Source organism: Bufo bufo, chromosome 9 (assembly GCF_905171765.1).
Source record: "Bufo bufo chromosome 9, aBufBuf1.1, whole genome shotgun sequence".
NCBI classification, from domain to species: Eukaryota; Metazoa; Chordata; class Amphibia; order Anura; family Bufonidae; genus Bufo; species Bufo bufo.
Window position 1 is genome coordinate 36,039,121 of NC_053397.1, and position 15,184 is coordinate 36,054,304.

At 45.1% G+C, this 15,184-nt stretch overlaps 1 protein-coding gene across 4 annotated transcripts in view; it reads left to right on the forward strand.

The window, feature by feature from the left end:
- ARHGEF3 (Rho guanine nucleotide exchange factor 3) overlaps nt 1-15,184 on the forward strand; it is a 316,670-nt gene that overhangs the window by 249,444 nt on the left and 52,042 nt on the right. The gene's annotated exons all lie outside the window — the stretch shown is intronic.

Consider the following 15,184-nt stretch of genomic DNA (forward strand, 5'->3'; position numbering starts at 1 on the left):
TATGACCTGTACGCCCCTGGTCTCTGTATATTGGACCAGGTTATATCGGTCCAGTTATATGCCTTCAGTTACAGTAGGAGCTAGGGCATTTTTCTCAGCATCGGTATCCAATGTTTGTACTCTTTAGCCCTCCCTGGAAATATTTTTCACAGAATCGGAAGGGTGCATTGTTACCACCACAACATGGCTTTATTAAATCACACCAACTAAACCCATGGGAACATTTCAATAAGTAAGATATACTGTAGTTTGGCACACTTGCATTGAAAATAACGGCATTCAGACTTAGAGGGGTTTCCAAGATTTTGATATCATCAGTATATGATTGACAAGAGTCTGACACCCTCGCTGACAGTGGCAGATCCAGAGCCTGGTCTCGGTAGGGGCACAGTCTGTTAGACTGTCACTGGCACCGCCACAGTTGTCCGCAACCCGTGAGGTGAGGTTCCGTCCCTGTCCCGACTCCTGCGCGGCGCTCCTCTGTTCTGGACTTCCAGTTCCCGGGCCCGGAACTTGGTGGGAAGCCTAATTAGAACGGCGCCGGCTTGATTCTGGCTGGCTGTTAGTAAGATGCACGGGGGTCGAAGGGACAGGGCAAGCCACCAATGTCGCCGGCGCGGCGCCAGTGTATGTGAAGGGGCCCTGTCAAGCTTATTAAAGAGGACCTTTCATGGGTCCAAACATTGTAAGATAACTACTAACTGCACTTACTATTATCCCTGGGCTCAGTTCGCCCGCTGTGGCCCCGTTACCTTCTCCCGCGCTGTATGGTAATTGCTACTATCGGAACACCAGGGAGGAGTCTGCCCTGTTTCTCCCTGGGCGTTCCTTCTCCCTGGCTGTAGCGCTGTGTAATCGCAGCGCAGAGCTCACAGCCTGGCAGAAGGAACGCCCAGGGAGAAACAGGGCAGACTCCTCCCTGGTGTTCCGATAGTAGCAATTATAATACAGCGCGGGAGAAGGTAACGGGGCCACAGAGGGCGAACGGAGCGGCGCCCACTCTCTCACTATATTCTCCGCCAGTGCTCACTGATCAGCTACTTCCTAGTCGCTCCAGTCCTGAGAATAGTCATCTGAACTATATAGCTCTGTTTATTGTGTAGTGGACGTAGCTGGTTTCTGCCGCGCTGGTCTCATTGAAGTGAATGGGATCAGCGCTGCAGTGACCAGTTTTGTCCACTACACAATGGACCGAACTGTGTGGTTCTAGCAACAGCTACTCAGGAACAGCTGATCTGCGGAGGTGCAGGGTGTCGGACCTGATATTGATGACCTGTTTTGAGGATAGGGCATCCATCACTATAAAAATCCTGGAAACCCCCCTCCTTAAAGGGGATCTCTCACCACAACCTGTCTATCCCACTGTTTGCATAAGAGGCACAGCTATGGTTCACCAGATTAAAACGCTGTTTTCCTTTTGTTGATCGGAGGCTCTCTTCCTCATGAGTTATGATACTTCTCCTAATATGCTAATTAGGCATCTTTGGTGCAATGAGGGCCTCACTATTACTCTTGTTGCACCCAAGTTCGGCTACTTTTTGTGTCCAGTCCCAACCTCGCTGCTTTAATTTACAGGTCCAGGCAGTGAGAAAGCAGCGAGGGAGGGGCTGGCCACAGAAAGGATGAATGCTGCCTCCTTATTGCACCCTTAATAAGTGCTTCTCCCTTAGTGCCCCTTCACAGTTGCATTTCCCCTCTTTGTGCGCCATCACAGTACTGCTTTCCCTTTAGTGCCCACCTTACAAAAGTTCTACCCCTTAGTGCCCCCCCCTTTACAAAAGTGAAGTCCCTGTAGTTTAAATAAAATAAAAAGCACTGCTCACCTAGCCCTGTTTCCGCCCATGAACAGAGCGCATCACCCCTTCCCTTTGCTCTGTGCACCCGGTCCAATGCAGAGGTCAGCGAATGGTGAAGCAGGGAGCTGACACCATTTCATTCAATGCAGGATGCAGATACAATTGAAATCAGGACATACCTCAGCCAGCCCATGACTGCGGTACAACCACCGAAATCAGGGACTGTTCTGGTTGGGAGTTTTGCAAAAGCATTCTGCAGTAGACTTATTATGGAGTTCTTTTTATATTTTTAGCACTCCTTTTGGTTTATGCATATATCTCTTAGCAACTAAAACCTCAGTGTTTGCAGTACTTTAAATTTTTAAACCTTTGCCGTCTGATAATCAGGGTGTGTCCCCCATAATGACACACCAAGACAAGACCACCATAGTCAGTAATTAGCATGACTGAGAACTACAAGGGTGTGTACATGGGAGAGGCAGAGGCAATGTGACTAATTTCTTCACTGCTCGTTGCCTGAAGCAGAACAGCAGCGTTAGGTCTTTTTACATGGGACAATGATCGGAGGTTCCCACCAACGTTTACTCCTGATCCCGAGTAAACATCTGCCAATCAGCCAACTAATGAGCTCCTTTATTAACTGATTGCATCTTTTATGTGGGCATAAAATGCTCATTTGTTGGCATCACCCCATGTAAACCCCATCCAAACAGGCAGCAAAGTGTATGAGAGGAGTGGGGTATGAGCGGCTGCATGAACGAATGCCCATTCACCCCCATTTACTCATAGAACAGTGAGAATAAAAATATAACAAATGCTGATTGACTTGCATATTGTTGATGGGCACTTGTAATTGGCAGAGAAACTGCCTGTGTAAAAGGACTCCTAGGGAACAACCATTGTAGCATGCAAAGTGTATGGGGACGAGCAATGGTTGCTACTGTCAACCTCCCCCATTCAGTTTGAATTTGACGGCAGCGCACCCCTTATTTCCACAGACAGATGTGCCCCCAACAAGCGCTGATTTTTATGCTCGCATAGAAGATGTAATCAGCCAGCAAACAGCATTTGCACATTCTTCAGCTTGTCTCTGGGCACCTCATTTATGAGTCCACATGCTGCGGCTGGCCGCACAAAGCCAAGCAACGCCCGCCAGCGAACGCACAATTTTGAAAAGTTATATTGATTCATTTCACTCCAGATTTATCGACCATGACTTTTTTCAAAGTTGAAAAAATTGTCGCAGTTTAACTCCAGCAAAGGGGTGACGTAGAAAGTGGAGTTAGGCAGAGGTCACATCACCGTTATTATTCTGATCAGAAGATCAGAAAAAAAATAAAAAGAACAAAAAAACGGATCCGTGTGTTCCTGCCTAGTCTGACTGGCAGCACTGACTGGATAGTGCGAGACTGTGCAGGGACACCCACCCTTTCACCCTTTACCACAACTGGTAACACCCTTCCGGACCTTAATTGCAAACTGCTGGCAATTAATTCATAAGCTTCAAGTAAGAATAAAAGAGTCAGATAGGTGCAGGTCCCACCTTTGAGATCCGCACCTATCTGCAGAACGGGCCCCTGAAAGCGAAGGAGAGTGCACCGCGCATGCGCGTCGTGCTCCCCATTCATTTCTGTGGGAGTTCCAAATATAGCCGAGTAGGTGCGTTCTACTGTTTTTGGAAATCCCATAGAAATGAATGGAGAGCGCACTGGGCAAGCATGGCCACCACTCCATTCACTTCTAAGAGTCTGCCGCAGAGAGCCGAGGCCAGCACTCTGTTATTTTCAACAGTCCAATAGAAATGAATGGAGGGCGGCCGCACATGCGCAGCTGCTCTCCGCTCACTTCAGGGGCCCCGTTTTGGAGATAGTTGTGGGTCCCAGAAGTGGGACCTGCACCTATCTGACTATCATGGTACATCCTAGCGATATGCCAGTCCGAGATGACACAACCCCTTTAAGGAGGACTTTTCCCTTTTCTCTTTACATCCAGTTCTCTGCACTTAACTTTTATGTTTAAAAAGAAAAAGTCCTGGCGCCGGCGATGCTCTGTACGTAAAACTCACCAGTGCAGGAGCTGGAATGGAACATATAACTTCATAGAGACTGGTTCAGGAAAGGTTTACCTCTTTATTCCACCATGATCTAAGCGTTAACCGTTTTCTGACCTGCTCTTCTAATCACGTCTGAAAATGTTCTTTATTATTGCCCAGAGCAAAAGTAAAATGTCTTGGCTGACAAGTTGTAGAGAACAGTGAAGCCGTAGAAGTGAACCTCTGCTTTCTACTGCTTTCCCCAGAGGCAAAATTCATTTCTGCTTTAAAGTCCATACTTTCCTCTGGAATTTTCATTGCTTTCATAATTGAGAGGATTTTCCTCCTATTGTGCGTGCCAGTTCTAAATCCCTGTGATCGCTCCCTAATGTTTACGGTTTATAAAAGCTGTGTGTGCACAGAAAACTAGGAGCTGGTGACCGGCCGCTGCTTAGCAAGTGAGTAAATAAGCAGGGCTATCACCAGGAGTAAGACAGCACATAGAGCGCAGTCGGGGAAGCCGTTCCCTGGATCAGAAGCATGTACAAGGCCTAGTCTTCACAAACTAGAATGTTAAGGTATCCATACACCTTAAATGGGTATTCTGGTTGTTAGAAATTATCCCCTATGCACCAGATAGGGGGCAACTATTAGATCAGTAGGGGTCCTACTGCTGGGACCCCCACCAATCACGAGAGCGGGAGCCCCGTACCCACTGCAGCCTCTCTGAAATGACCAGATGTGCCACTCAATTTATTTCTGTGAGAGTTCCGCGCCACTGCTTCCGGAATTCCCATAGAAATGAACAGCCCCGACCGGCCGCTCCATTCATTTCAGAGGGTTTCACTGGGTACCAGGCCCCCGTTATGGTTATCTGTAGGGATTCCAGTGGTAGGACCCCCACGATCTGTTATCCCCTATCCTGTGGATAGGCGATAACTTCTAACAACCGGAATACCCCTTTAAGGCCTCCATGCACATTAGTGTATTTCGGCCAAACCCACTAAGAACAGCAGGTTCAATCGGCAATGTAATGTGTATGGGGTGCTCCCGACTCCCCCCCAACAGACGATGTCAAGGGAGAGGGTGAACGGGCAAAATTACATTTTCTTGCCTGATTTTGTTCTCCCAGGAGATAAGCCGTCCTCGAGAGTGTTTGGCAGTGACTTTCTCCTCTCTCCCCATTGACAACACATGCACACTTGGCCAAACTGAACGTATATGTGAATGGGGGAGTAGAGCGACATAGATGTCGGCCAAACAATCGTTCATCCGACAGCCATTGAATGTGCATGGCCAGCATTAGATAGGTGTCTGCTGAATGCTCAGAAATAGGAAGGTTTAGCCAACATTCATATAATGTGTATGGACAATGTAAAGATCTTGGACACTTTTAAATCATTTTTCTTTATTCAAAGAAATAGTAATATTTAATGTAAAGGGGAGGAGGCGGTGCTCCATGCGAGCGCAGCTTCCTGGTCATTACACTACGCTCCTGTGGAGCGGCGCCGTAGTGTAATTACAAGTACTCGCTGTATTCAAGTAAATGGAGTGAGCACGCGCCATCACATTGCACTTCCGAGACGACGCACAGTGTAATGAACAGGAAACAGCGCTTACGTGGAGCACCGCTTTCCCTTCTAACAGCTGATAGGCACGGGTGCCAGGTGTCAGACCCCCGCAGATCAGATATTGATGACCTATCCTGATGATAGGTAATCAATATATATGGCTGGACAAACCCCTTTAAAGGGCTCATGCACAAAAACGTATTTTTTGTCCGTGGCCGTTCAGTTTTTGCAAAAATACAGAAATGCCTCTGTGAGCTTTCCGTTTCCGTATGTCCGCAAGTCTGTTCCGCAAAAAAATAGAACATGTCGTATTTTTGGCCATTTTGTGGACAACGATAGGCATAGTTAAAATGCATCAGCCAAAAAATTGGATGCAATACGGATGTCACACGGATGTCATCTGTATTTTTTGCATATCCGTGTTTTGAGGACTGGTTGTGTGCATGAGCCCTAAAGCTGATTTGATTTGAGAAAGTCATTCAGGAGAGGAACAAGAGAGAGGAGCTGTCAGATTGATGAATTCGCTAGTGAATGACATGCCGCAGACTGCTATGTATTGAAATACATGCAGGCTGCAGAAGCCAAGCTGTCCCAGTTTTTTTTTCTTCTATAAATACCATTTCAAAACTGACCCCATTATAAGACTTCTGTTGTGCAATATTGTGTTGTGGTTTCCGTTTATGATGGAAACCACAGCGGAAATGTGAACAGGGCCCACAGTGTACGGGCAGATTTAGGAAGAAAATGGAACAGTTATAAAGCTTCACTAAGTACAGCCATAGTAAAGATATTTATCATAGTTTGCCAGTGTCTTACTAAGGGTACTTTCACACTTGCATTGTGAGGATCCGGCAGGCAGTTCCGGAACGGAACTGCCTGCCGGATCCGGAAATTCGTATGCAAACGGATATCATTTGTAGACGGATCCGGATGCGGATCTGTCTGACAAATGCGTTGAAATTCCGGTGTCATCCGAAAAAACAGATCCGTTATTTCCTTAAAGGTCTGCGCAGACCGGGAAATCGTATCCGGTTTTCTGGAACACTTGGTACCGGATCCGGCATTAATACATTTTAATGGGAATTAATGCCGGATTCGGCATTCCGTCAAGTGTTCCGGAATTTTGGCCGGAGAAAATACTGCAGCATGCTGCGGTATTTTGTCCGGCCAAATACCGTAAAGGGACTGAAGTGAAGACATCCTGATGCATACTAAACGGATTGCTCTCCATTCAGAATGCAGTAGGATAATACTGAAGCGTTTTTTTCCAGTACTGAGCCCCTGTGACGGAGCTCAATACCAGAAAAGAAAAACGCTAGTGTGAAAGTACCCTTATCTTACCACTTTTTTGAGTCAGAAATATGCCCAGAGTGGTTTCAGTTTTTGGAGGGAGTTCCCTTTAAGGGGGTTGTGCCACAGTGGTCCCGTGTACCCCACTCCTTACTACATGAGCACAGTGAGATGGAGTTTGAATGGAGCAGCGGGCGGGCATGCCCAGTGACTGCTCTATTTAAATACTATGGGAGTGATGGAGATAGCCGAATACAGTGTTTAACTCTTTCCTTTAGCCCCATGCACACTGAATGGGGCAGCAGGACTCATGCTCGACCACAAATCTCCTCTTCACCACACGACTGCTGTTGTAGTAATCTGTAATGTGTGGCTAGCTAATAAATGTCCATTGTGGGGCAAACCCTTTAAAGTGGCTCTGTCACCAGGATCATATAGCCTGGTAGGGTTGTTAAAGCTGATTTAAACGATACCTTTCTTTTCACTGCAGGTACCATCGTTCTTGAGAAATGTAAACATATTATTATGCAAATGAGCTATTGGAGCACCAGGAGGCCGGCTTATGCGCTATGAGCACCACTCCAGTGATGCCCCTGGTGCTCAATTCTAACGTCTCTCTCCTTCAAAACATGCCCCGTCCCTTTACATTGACAACAGTGCTAGAGTTCTGGTCTAGCACTGAGATCTCACGCCTGCGCACTCGCCGAACGAAGATGATTAGTGCGCATGCGCCGTTCTAGAGTGAGAGTGCGCAGGAGCAAGATCTCAGCGCTAGACCAGAAGTCTATCTCTGTCAATCTTAGTGGGGGGGTGTTTTGAAGGAGAGATGTATTAGTATTGAGCACCAGAGCCGTCGCTGGAGCGGTGCTCATACCACATAAGACCACCTCCCGGTGCTCCAATAGCTCATTTACATCATAATAAAAGTTCAAATTTCTCAAGAACGATGGCGCCTACAGCGAAAAGAACAGTCTCATTTTAATCAGCTTCAACAACCCTACCAGGCTACATGCCTGGTTGTACAAGGTTGATCCTGGTGACATATCACCAGTTGGTTACAAATAATCATAGGAGCATCCTATTTAGCAATCCTTATGATGTGACGCCTGCTCCTGGCTTATTGCTCGCAGCATCGGGATCACTGGTCAATAGTCTCAGTGGTCTGCTCTTACAATACACTGTTATGGAGCGTCACCTGGTTGTCTCTGCCAGAAGCTGAACTGCTGCAAAGAGAAAAAAATTACTCAATTTAATGAATGAATGAAAAGAGCAGTAAACAAGTGAATGTCCCAGATCTTCTGAATCCGTACAGGCTGGTTATATAATTTTTTATCATCACATGATGTTCTGGGTCATCCGAATCAAGTCCATCCTAAGATGAAGTCATATTTACAGTGTTACTTACAGGTATCAATAGTGAAAGTCCCTTTATAAGCGACCGTACACTTTAATTTTACAGAGTTGCATTTACAGTAATTATCTGACCAGAAGCCGTTTTGATAAGAGATCAGGGAAGCTTCCCCGTCAGTAGGTGTATGATTTTTTTTAATGACAGCTCGTGTCTGCTGCTCCATAGACAGAACACAGGCAGCTATAACCAACTCCTCTAATAGTAGATACATATTAAAGGGGTTCTCTGCTTTAAACAGTCCCTAATGATAATGTGACGTTCTTCATAACCAGTTCTTTAAGGAGCCCCCGCCACTTGATTGACAGGGCTAGACATTTCGCCCCTCCCTGACAATAGCTAGCCTGCGCCGCTACTGTGAGTGGTGGTGCAGGGGCAGAGGCTCTTTTTACACTTCCATAGCAGGGACTGTTTATGCGCCTCTACCTGGAAGTGTAGTGGCGCATGCACAGTTGTTGCTTTGGCATTGGCAGCAGAGCCTCCTTGGAGCAGTGGCGCAGGCTAGGGATTGTCAGGGCCGGGCGAGATGTCTAGCCTAGCCTTGTCAATCAAGCGGCTGCGGAGAGCTTCATTAGAAGTGGGTACGAATCGATTTGCTCATCACTAAGGGCTCATGCACACAACTGTATGCATTTTGCTGTCCGCAAAACACAGATCCGCAAAGAATACAGCTAAATAAAAAAATAAAAAAAAAGCATTAAACCTAGTTTAAAGTATAAAAAAAGGAAAACTGGACATACACTTGTCCACGGAGTTGTCCGTCTGCATGTAACAAATAGTCGGTGGATAATTTCCTGCTGATAAGTTCCATTTTTGGCTTGTACATGGCTGAGGGGAGGGGCTTAGCTAGAGCAGAGGGGAGGGGCTTAGCTAGAGCAGAGGGAGAGGCTCCTGCTGCAATCAGCTGTCTTACAGCCAGACACAGGAGAGAGAGTAAGGGGGGGGCTGCTCTCCTTGGGCACAGAAAGAAGATCGCTTTATATATATTTCTCAGATTTTTTATAAAATATGAGAAAAAATGGGAGTAAAGCAATGAAGAATATTAGACTACTTTCACACTGGCGTTTTGTCTTCCCGTTTGTGAGATCCGTTCAGGGCTCTCACACGCGGTCCAAAACGGATCAGTTTTGCCCTAATGCATTCTGAATGGATAAGGATCCGCTCAGAATGCATCAGTTTGCCTCCGTTCCGTCTCCATTCCGCTCTGGAGGCGGACACCAAAACGCTGCCTGCAGCGTTTTTCTGTCCGCCTGACGAAGCGGAGCCAAACGGATCCATCTTGACACACAATGTAAGTCAATGGGGACGGATCAGTTTTCTCTGACACAATCTGGCACAATAGAAAACGCATCCGTCCCCTATTGACTTTCAATGGTGTTCAAGACGGATCCGTCTTGGCTATGTTACAGATAATACAAACGGATCTGTCATGGCTATAGAAGACATAATACAACCGGATCCGTTCATGACGGATGCATGCGGTTGTATTATTGTAACTGGAGCGTTTTTGCAGATCCATTACTGGTCCGCAAAAAACGCTAGTGTGAAAGTAGCCTTAGAGGAATTTCTGTGCATTTATATGTTTATTGTTTCTTTACCGTATAATTCAGTAACAGGGTATTTAGCTGTTGCTAAAACAAACACATTCCCAAATACCTGGGGATTCTGTCACCTCGTTTTAGCTTATAGAGCTGCGGACATGCACGGCTAGATCGCCGCTAGCATGTCCACAATATCGCAATATACCTGTCCCATAGCGCTGTGTCCTTTTATTGTGTTTAAAAATTGATTTTAGAGATATGTAAATGAGCCTGGTAAGGAGCCCAAGGGGCTGTACGAACCTTCGTGGAGTCCAGCCACGCGCCCCTGTGAAGGAGCCCAGCACCGCCTGCGTCCTCTGAATCTCCTCCTTTCTTCACAGTTAGATTGCTGTAATCTCACGATGCTGGCATCAGCCTCAGAGAAGGAACTGCGCATGTGGGAGCTCGCGCATCGCGAGATTACGGCGATCTAACTGTGAGCAAGAAGGAGATTCGGAGGACGCAGGCGGTGCTGGGCTCCTTCACAGGGGCGCGTGGCTGGGCTCCAAGAAGGTTGGTACAGCCCCTGGGGCTCCTTACCAGGCTCACTTACATATCTATAAAATCATTTTTTAAACACAATAAAAGGACACAGCGCTATAGGACCGGTATATTGCGATATTGTGGACACGCTAGTGGCGATCTAGCCGTGCATGTCCGCAGCTCTATAGGCTAAAACGAGGTGACAGAATCCCTTTAATGAATGGTTGACGTATAACAGCTATAATTCTTCACACTAAAACAAGGGATTCTGGTGAAACAAGGAATTGCAATTTGCTGAACTAGTTTAAGTCACTTTTTGTAGCAAGAAGCCTTGAGGGGTTGCTGACCTTTGTGTCATTAATTGCTGCTGTGTTTGCTTATGACAGGTATGTGTGCCAATTTGTACTCTTTGGATACGGTGATAATAATTACACTTGCAAATAACCTGTTGACTTTTGCTGTAACACACGTTATATGTCAGACCGTATCCAGAATCCACACAAATGACCAATACGAGCGATTGTGTACAACATTGCAGATACTGCTGGTGCTATAAACAACAAAATGTATCATTTTCCAATATCCTTAATTCTACCAGTGTGGAATTACAATCCAGATATTAAAATGGGGATAAGGTGACCATACACATTAGATCAATATAGGCTAAACCTGCCGAATTTGGCAGGACTGGTCAACTATCTACTGTGTATAGAATCATCTAGGGTCGAGCAAGTCCGATTATGAACATGCCCAATCCTCTGGTACTTATTTGAATTTTTCCCTTGATATACAGTACAGACCAAAAGTTTGGACACACCTTCTCATTCAAAGAGTTTTCTTTATTTTCATGACTATGAAAATTGTAGATTCACACTGAAGGCATCAAAACTATGAATTAACACATGTGGAATTATATACATAACAAACAAGTGTGAAACAACTGAAAATATGTCATATTCTAGGTTCTTCAAAGTAGCCACCTTTTGCTTTGATTACTGCTTTGCACACTCTTGGCATTCTCTTGATGAGCTTCAAGAGGTAGTCCCCTGAAATGGTTTTCACTTCACAGGTGTGCCCTGTCAGGGTTAATAAGTGGGATTTCTTGCCTTATAAATGGAGTTGGGACCATCAGTTGCGTTGAGGAGAAGTCAGGTAGATACACAGCTGATAGTCCTACTGAATAGACTGTTAGAATTTGTATTATGGCAAGAAAAAAGCAGCTAAGTAAAGAAAAACGAGTGGCCATCATTACTTTAAGAAATGGAGGTCAGTCAGTCAGCCGAAAAATTGGGAAAACTTTGAAAGTAAAGGCTATTTGACCATCAAGCAGAGTGATGGGGTGCTGCGCCAGATGACCTGGCCTCCAGTCACCGGACCTGAACCCAATCGAGATGGTTTGGGGTGAGCCGGACCGCAGAGTTAAGGCAAAAGGGCCAACAAGTGCTAAGCATCTCTGGGAACTCCTTCAAGACTATTGGAAGACCATTTCAGGGGACTACCTCTTGAAGCTCATCAAGAGAATGCCAAGAGTGTGCAAAGCAGTAATCAAAGCAAAAGGTGGCTACTTTGAAGAACCTAGAATATTACATATTTTCAGTTGTTTCACACTTGTTTGTTATGTATATAATTCCACATGTGTTAATTCATAGTTTTGATGCCTTCATAGTCATGAAAATAAAGAAAACTCTTTGAATGAGAAGGTGTGTCCAAACTTTTGGTCTGTACTGTATACATTGCACAAAAATATAAACACAACACTCGGTTTTGCTCCCATTTTGTATGAGCTGAACCGAAAGACTGAAACATTTTCTACATACACAAAAGTGTTGCATTTATATTTTTGTTCAGTGTATATATACATATATACAGTATATATATATATATATATATATATATATATATATATATATATAACCAAAGAAAGCAAGTCCAGGGCACACCTTGATACTGGAAAGGAGTGCCAGCGGTGCAAACTCGACCACAGTTGTATATATAAGAGAAAAAACCGCAGCACTTCCAGATGGTGAAAAATGTGTAATCCTTTATTCACCCAAGCTTGGGTGAATAAAGGATTACACATTTTTCACCATCTGGAAGTGCTGCGGTTTTTCTATCTTATATATATATATATATATATTTATTTGCTTCTGCGTTTTGATATTTTTGACATTTTTTGCTATTCTTGTTGTAAAAAATACCGGAACCCCTGAGAGGGAAGAACTTTTGTCCCTATGACTCTTTCTCTGCAACTGCTGTGCCCCCTGCACTTTGATTGACTTTAGAAGAAGTCAGGGCCAAGTGTGATCACGTTTTCACTGCCTGTCAATCAAAGGGCAGAGGGTACAGCAGTTGCAGAGAGAGCAGAGCCTGTAGGTGTAACAGTAACGCCCCCGTTGCTCCTAGAGGCTCTTTGGCATATATTAAAACATCATTATTCTCAGCAATGCGATCACATATGAACATGGGACCAACACAGATGCCTTCAGCTGCCAAGTGCACATGTAACAGGTCAGCCAGTGTCATAGGTACAAGTCTGCTGACAGATGCCCTTTAACACCAACATATTCCACAGTGATGGGGGGGAATTTTTATTCTTTGTGTTTAAAAAAAGACTAAAAAGGGCAATGAAAAAGCGCAAATTTTAGAAAGATTTGGTATTTGTCTCAAATAAATGCAAAGCTGATGAAACCTTGGACCCCTGTCCCCTAGAGGGGTAAATGCCCTATTAATTGCAGATATTGCCAAAATACAGATACTGTATGTCATGCCTAAGTAGCAAATATATTGCCTTAAAAGCTTTGTTTAATAGGATTTGTGAATTACAAAAACTCCAATTACTATAAACCCCCCTCCCCCTGAGCGGCCCTGATTGTTATTTACATGTCTATTGGTCTCTGGCTGAGGGGACATTGTGGATTTGTGACACCACTTAATGGGTATAATGTCAGTGTGACCCCCCCCCCCTCCCCCATTTCAGATTTAGTCCTTCATCTCATTAACATGACTAGTCCTATACGTGTTTGCTCCTGTGTAAAGCAGTATATGGACGTAGGCCAGCAACAGTAAAAGCGATTAGATGGCACATTCCCAATTGCTCAGCTATACAGACCCCGACATGCATGTGACACTAGCAAGATGATATATTTTATTGGTAATAAAATAAAGTTTTGCGTTTGTTTAGTACCAAATGCTTAGATTTCAGGGTGCTCTGAGGGCAGGTGTTTTTTGTATGCATGATCATACAGCGCTGCATATGTTGCTTTTACGGATGCAGTTTTATCAGTAGGTCACAGCTGTAAAACTGGCTTTGAGCCTTGTTCACAAGGTGCAGTTTAAGTGTAAGTCCAGGGGCTGATTGGCCATGGACCTTACAGGGAAATTTCCCGGTGGGCAGATGCCCAAGGGGCCGCCTGAGCCGGCCATTTGTGATGGACTGTGGTATAATGTGCCGCAGTATGGTATTGCTGGCCCTGCCTACTTGTGGTGGCCCTGCCTTCCGTCAACTTGGACCTGACTACAAAACGGGGCCACTTTTAGTATTTTTTTAATTTATTTTTTTCAGGGCCACTTTCCAGTCCGCCCCTGTGTAGGTCTTTAGACAGAGCCAACATGAGACCCTAAAAGGATACTAAGATTAAGGGCCCCATACACTTTACAGTACTGTTGGCTGACCCTGCCGTTTCTAGTGGGGATGGGCGCCAATCTAACGTGTATGTGGAGCGCCTTACTTTCCCTGCACAGATGATGTCCATGGGATGAGTTCTCCCAGGAGATAAGCCACCGTCAGAGGTGTCTGGCAGCAGCTTTCTTCCTATTACCGCACGTACACACTCAGCCTAACCGATAGGGTATATGCACGGGCAGACATAGCTGTGTGGGCACCTATCCATTATAACATGCACTATATATAGGCGGTGAAAGGAGAATGCAGCAAGAGGAAGCACAGATTTTACATTGTATTTCCTGTAGAATCAATTCTAAGCACATTTCCAAGAACAGAGTAAAAAAAAAACAACAAAAAAAAAAAACGATTACAGCAAAATGGTATAATGGCTGGTTTTACAGGACTGTAATATAGCCACATAGCGTAGATTCCTGCGTCCAACTCCCGGACTACTGTTCAGCTGAGCCAAAACACAAGAGCCCATCTGAACCAGCCATAGTACGGAAAGAAATGTGAATCAGTCTAAAAAGAGAGCGTCATCTGACAATATGTAGCATGTGTACAACAGATCAGACATGGCTGGCACAGGCCTTGTGCTTCTTATAGTCATATTGATCATAAATGCACCTATAGGAAACCCATAGAGGGTTAAAATGTAAGGCTCACAGGGCGCCCACTCTTCAGCCCCTCAACCGAGCGCTGCGTTGTAATGACTCATGTGCCCCCGGATTTGATAATATCTTAGGTCTATCCACTGGAAAAACGACAGTACGTTGGGTTTCCCCTGAAACATTTTGTCATCAAACTCTCGTATAGGAATCAAAAGGGGAAATGGAAAAACCTAGGCAACAATGGAAATGTTTAAATTAAGCTTTTTTTGCTGCATTCATTACATCATAGTTCTTTTATTGCCTTTACTTTTGGATAGAAATGCCATTCAATGAGAAATAATGCCTGTGTACATATGGGAAAAAATAGGAAAGAGAGAGGAGGACGCGGCCAAACAGAAATACAGAGAGACAAGTGTAGAGCGAGATGGCAATGTGGATGACAGTAAGAGACAGGGTGAGATAAAAGGGGGGATGAGAAGTGAGAGAGATAAAGCTACATTCACACGACCGTAGTGTTTTGCGGATACGCAAAACACTGATAACCGGCCTGTGTGCGTTCTGCAATTTGCAGACCGTACATGGCCGCCGCTACCATAGAAAATCTTGTCCGCAATGAATAGGACATGGACATGCTATATCTTTTTTGCGGGGCCGCGGAACGGAACTACGGAAGCGAACAGGACATGGTGTGCTGTCCGCATCTTTTGTGGCCCCATTGAAATGAATAGGTCGGCACGCATCCCGCAAAG